Raw genomic sequence first — 6274 nt, 5'->3', positions numbered from 1 at the left:
ACATGGTGCTTCTCCACCTTCTGCCTGAGGATGCCCCACAGGTGCTTAATAGGGTTCAGGTCTGGAGACATACTTGGCCTCTCCATCATCTTCAACTTCAGCTTCCTCAGCAAGGCAGCAATCATCTTGGTGGTGTGTTATTATCATGTTGAAAAACTGCTGTTCGGCCTAGTTTCTGAAGGGAAGGCATCATGTTCTGCTTCAGAATGTACAGTATATAATGGAATCCATGTTTTCCTCAATGAACTGCAGCTCTTGACTGTATGCAAGACACAATTTTCTTGGTATTCCTCACCAGGGCATCGCCACACATGCTGGACACCATCTGAGCCAAACAGGTTTATCTTATAGTCTCATCAGACCACAAGACATGGTTCCAGTAATTCATGTTCTTGGACAGGTTGTCTTCAGCAAACTGTTTGTGGGCTTTCTTGTGAGCCAGCTCCAGATGAGGCTTCCTTCTGAAAGGACACCTATGCAAACCGACTTGTTGCAGTGTGCGGCAATTGGTCTAAGCACTGACAAGCTGACCTTCTACTTCTGCAACCTTTAAAGCAATGCTGGCAGCACTCATGCATGTGTGTTTGAAGCCAGGTTCTGCACCTGATGCACAGAACGAGTGCTCAACTTCATTAATCGACCCTTGCGAGGGTCTTGGAAAACCTCTGTATGACCCTGACCACTGTAGTGTAACTCGGTTTCAGGTTGTTACTAAACCTCTAATAGCCTTGGCCATCTTTGTGGAGAGCAACGATTCTAATTCTCAAATCCTCCAAGAGTTCTTTGCCATGAGATGCCATGTTGAACATTCAGTGGTCAGTATGAGAGAATTGTACTTAAAGCACCTACTTTTAACTGCTCTAATACAACATACACAAGTTTGTATGGTCCTGTCAAGCAGACAAAAACATAAACATGATGAATAGGACACGTGGCTTTGCATGGTTAAACAACATATTGCTGTTATCACGTAGGGTGTACTCACTTTTGTTGCCAGCTATTTTGACAATAATGGCTTATTTTCAGAGGACAGTAAATCTATACTGATATATTCAAGTTTAATTTCTATAGTATTTTCCCTTGAGAAGATATACTAAAATTGTTGGGGTGTACTTACTTTTGTGAGATATAATGTATTATAAAAAGGGGTGCACATAAGTGGTCTGCACCAAAATAAGAATATGCGCTGCGTAAATAAGTTCAGAGCGCACATTTGCGTACCGACATGGTTGACAGCATTTAATGCACAATTGGCATTTTAGATCAACAAACTGTAACAGTGTATAAGATTTCTATTTGAACTGAAAGCATAATTCTAGGCTATTTTAAAATAAATATTTATTTTTAGCGTTACTATAAAATATTTGTATTTTTATTTAATACTCCCTTTTTATTTGAAAACATAATAGTATTACCGCACTTTTTTATTTTATAAAAAATAAAGAAATAAATAATAAAAATGAAAAATAAAGTCCAATGATATTATTATCACTATTATTAATCAATTTTAATTTATTAATTAACTTATATTTAATGGGTCACACTATGTGTAGTGTGAGGATCAAACCAAATCTTCAGGTACTCTTATGAGAACCAGCCAAAAAAAACTTGTGCACCCCTGATTATAAACAATAGAGCTAATTTTCATTACGCATTATAACAGCCTGACAATTGTTTTTACACTTTACCATTTTGTGTTTAGTATTGACTCAACAACATTTAATTCAAATGTCCACTATTTTTGTTTTCTCTGCACTCAAAAAGTATTCTTGCAGCTTCAGACATTACGGTTGAAACACTGATGCCACATGAACTATTTTAATGATGAGCCTCTTTTATATTGTTGATTGAAATTGTATAATATATATATGCTCAATAAAAAAATATATAAAATAAAAAAAAACTATTTTAATGATGTCAATACTACCTTTCTGAGCCTTGAACATGTCGGTTGAATTGCTTTAATGCCAACTCTGAACTAACATACAAAACTACCACATCTTGCTATAAGTTTGATCGCAAATATAACCATTGCCGTTAATAGTGTTCACTTTTTGTGTGAATATATGTCATTAACTAACTGCATGATTTTTACTGTACATTTTACCATAGTCACCACTGATAAACTACTCCTAAATATAATACAGACACTTTCATTTTTTGTGTGTGCTTTGCAACAATTTGTATCGTGAAAAGCGCTATACAAATAAACGAGAATTGAAATGAATTTAATTCATTTGTGTTCCGAAGATGGTTTTACAGGTTTTACAGGAACAAAATTAGGACGAGTAATTAATGACATACTTTTCATTTTGGGTGAACTATCCCTTTAAATTATTTAAATTATAAGTAGAAGCTCACCTCTCTTCAAAGAGCTACATACTTTTCTCATGTTCATAGCAGAGATGATACAGCATGAGCTACAGCCCAAAGCTGGATATAAGAATGAACAAAATGAATGCTTTTAAAACTAGATTATAAACACTGAATGGCTCATGATTTCAAACACCTCAGCAGTTGGGCCTTTTAGTCATGTAACCTAGTGTGGAAACTGTTGTGGTATTAAGATTCGATTCAAATCCTGTGGTGGTGACCCAAAAAAGCCAACAGGAACTTACCAGAGACTGAATCACATTCCACACTAAGTGATCCATTGTCTGACGTTCTGCATGTCGTTCTCATTCTCTCTCTCCTATTCAGTGGGTTTCAGTGACTTGGGTGTAACAGTTTTATATCAGTGATGGTACAGTAAGTTTGTTTGAAGTCTTTGAGAATGTGACACCATTTGTAAAAGCAGTACGAAAAGCAACACACAATTTACAAACTCCCAAAACAAATCAACAAGGAAGTAGGAAACTACTTGATGCTTACTGAAACTGTGACTCAAATCTTTTCTCACACTCACAAGGAGTTCCTTAACATGTGGTAACTTACATACTTTTTTACATAATTTAAGTTTCCCAGGTTATGACTCTGCGGTGACTTGCTCCTCTAATGAGCCTAAATGCAGTACTTAGACCATTTTACGCCTGTAGTTATTAAACATCAACTATTATAATCAAATGACACACCCAGGTGGGAGAGACTGGTATCTCAGGTTCCTGAGAGAATATACCCACAGCACTACAGTTTAGACTCGCTGGGGGTCACTAAGTCACTGTAGTATCCAACTGTATCAGGAGACAGATCACGTGAGCTCCGTTGTCTTCACTCCTGTTGGTACTAGTCGTTGCATACAGCATTGCATTGTTGCATTATTTGCATGAAGCTCTGCTCAACTCAGTTTTCCCAAATGGCACATTTGTTGTGGACTTGTGGTTTTGTGGTCCTTGCTTGTGCATGTCTATAAAGTTCACTGGACCGTACAGTGTCCAATTTGACATTGTGTGACCTTTTGCTAAGCTCCTTTTGTGATTTCTAGACCATTTGGCCAGAAGGTTAAGGTTTGAGTGATTGGCACGTTAGCTTCTTCTAGTAGGTTTTATGCAACTTCATGCAATGACATACTGAGACTTGCAACTTAAGTGTTTACACTTGCCAGGTTCTTTCGATTGAAGCAAACTCTGGTATACAGGAGATGTGTTGCCCGTTACAGTTCGGTCCAGGCGTCAGAAGCTCCATCTTTAAAGCTGTCCAATCAGGTTGTGAACATATCCTTTTGTCTTTAGTTTCGTATCTTTAGGTTCGGACTAAAAATATAGTTTTTTTTCTTTGGGTCCAGGCCAAGGGAACCAAGAGAACTGAACTGAGGGTTAATGTAAAAAAGGTAATGGCATGTTTTTTCATGCAATTCTGACTTTTGTCTTAAATTGCGAGTTTCCATCTCATAATTTTGACTTTTTTCTCATAACTGGCAATTCTGACTTTTTTCTCACAGTTAGGGGAAAGTGGGGTGAGTTGTGCCAGTTTTTTCTCAAAGTGTCTTTATAGTGAAGCCATGACAGTAATCCCTCCAACTTAAGCATGTACATTTCAGGATGTGGTGCATCCCCAGGAACAATAACTTTGGATCTGAAATAAACCGATTCAGAATTATAGCTTGCAGAAAAAAGTGGTCTCATGGCACAACTTGCAGTGTGGGGTAAGTTGTGCCTTTGGGGAGAATACATTGGGGTAAATTGTGCCAGTTATTATTTAAGTTAAAAAGAACATTTTAATGTCATGAACTATAATGCTATATAAAATCAAGACAAATTCAATACAAAATTGCTCATTTAAGGTTTATTTAGATATCGTTACCCTATTAAACTATTGGTATGTCATATTTTCTACTTTTCCGGAAAACACAAAAAATCTCAAATACACAATTTATGATATTTGTAAATAATTAGAACGCTGTCTGTCAACAAAACACTGTCTGTCAATTATGTAACATATAGGAAAGAAGTTACTTTCTTATGAACATTTCTGAACATCCCATTGTGACTTAGGCCACTTAAAAAACTGACAAACGGCAGATAAACCAAACACTGATGAGGCACGCTCATCTCCTCACACAGACAGATTATCCCCTGTGGGTATGTAGGTCTAGATCAGGGATGCCCAACCCTGTTCCTGGAGATCTCCCATCCTACAAAGTTCAGCTCCAACCCTAATCAAACACACCTGAACCAGCTAATTAATCTCTTAGGTTAGCATGTGATAATTACAGACAGCTGTGTTGGAGCAGGACTGGAACTAAAGTCTGCAGGTAGATCTCCAGGAACAGAGTTGGTCAGCCCTGGTCTAGATAGTCTAGATCCAGACTATTACTTAACATTCCACTGGCACAACTTAACCCTGCCCCTTTGGCACAAATTACCCCAGACCGACAATTTTGAAAGACTAGCATGATCCTGCAGTTTAGAGCTAACATTATGCTAACTGTATAGACTCACTGTGTAGCCTACTAAAGCACTAAAACATGTGTGAAATATTTACAAACGTGTCTATAATTGTTCAGACGCAACAATCAAAAAACCTTGATCATTTTACTTTGAAAGGCAAAAAACACTTTTTTTTGAGATAAAATGTGCTTAGCCTTCAGGCCATGTGTCTCTCTTCTTTGGGGGATAGGTAAATTGGATGGCTCTTCAAAAGTATGTGGTCAAATGACCAATTTCTTTTATGGTTTTCTAGAAACAAGGGATGGAACTACTTCCCCCCCTGGCACAAATCACCCCACTTTCCCCTATATATGAGTTTTTAATTCACAATTGTGAGTTATAGTCAGAACTGTGAGATCTGACTTTTTTTCTCGCAAATGCGAGTTTGTATCTCTCAGTTTTGACTTTCTTTCTCACAATTTTGAAAATAGTAACTCGCAATTGTGAGTTATATTGTGAGATTACATCTTGCAATACCAACTTTATTTCTCAGAATTGCAACTTTATTTCCCAGAATTGTGGCTTTATTTCTCAGAATTGTGAGTTTATATCTTGCAATTCTGACTTACTTTCTCAGAATTGTGTTTAAATGTCGCAATTCTATTTTTTTCTCACAACTGCAAGTTTATATCATGAGAAAAAAGTCAGAACTGTGAGTTTATATTTCACAATTCTGACTTTATAACTCACAATTCTAAGAAAAAAGTCAAGATATAAACTCACAATTGCGAGAAAAAAAGTGTTTTCACAATTGAGAAAGAGAAAAATTCGCAATTACACTACCAGTCAAAAGTTTTTGAACCATAGATTTTTTATGTTTTTTAAAGAAGTCTCTTCCGCTCACCAAGCCAAAGTAAATTTGATCCAAAGTACAGCAGAAACAGTAACATTCTTAAATGTTTTTACCTTTTTTAAATAACTGTTTTCTATTTGAATATATTTAAAAATGTAATTTATTCCTGTGGTCAAATCTAAATTTTCAGCATCATCACTCCAGTCTTCAATGTCACATGATTCTTCAAAAAAAATTCTAATATCCTGATTTACTGTTCAAGAAACATGTTTTATTATTTTTATTATTAATATTTAAAACAGTTGAGTTAAATTTTTAGGATTTTTTGATGAATAGAAAGATCCAAAATCAGCATTTATCTGAAATAAAAAAGCTTTTTGTAGGAAAGAAATTAAAGAAATTGATACTTTTATTTAGCAAGGATGCTTTGAATTAATCGAAATTTTATTTTTCAGATAAATGCTGTTCTTCTGAACTTTATATTCATCAAAGAAACCTGAAAAAAAAATCTACTTAGCTGTTTTTAACATAATAATAATAATAATAATAATAAATGTTTTTTGAGCAGCAAATCAGAATATTCGAATAATTTCTGAAGGATCATGTGAGTGGAGTA

Source organism: Garra rufa, chromosome 5, assembly GCF_049309525.1.
Source record: "Garra rufa chromosome 5, GarRuf1.0, whole genome shotgun sequence".
Lineage (NCBI taxonomy): Eukaryota > Metazoa > Chordata > Actinopteri > Cypriniformes > Cyprinidae > Garra > Garra rufa.
Note: the sequence above shows the minus strand (reverse complement) of the source record.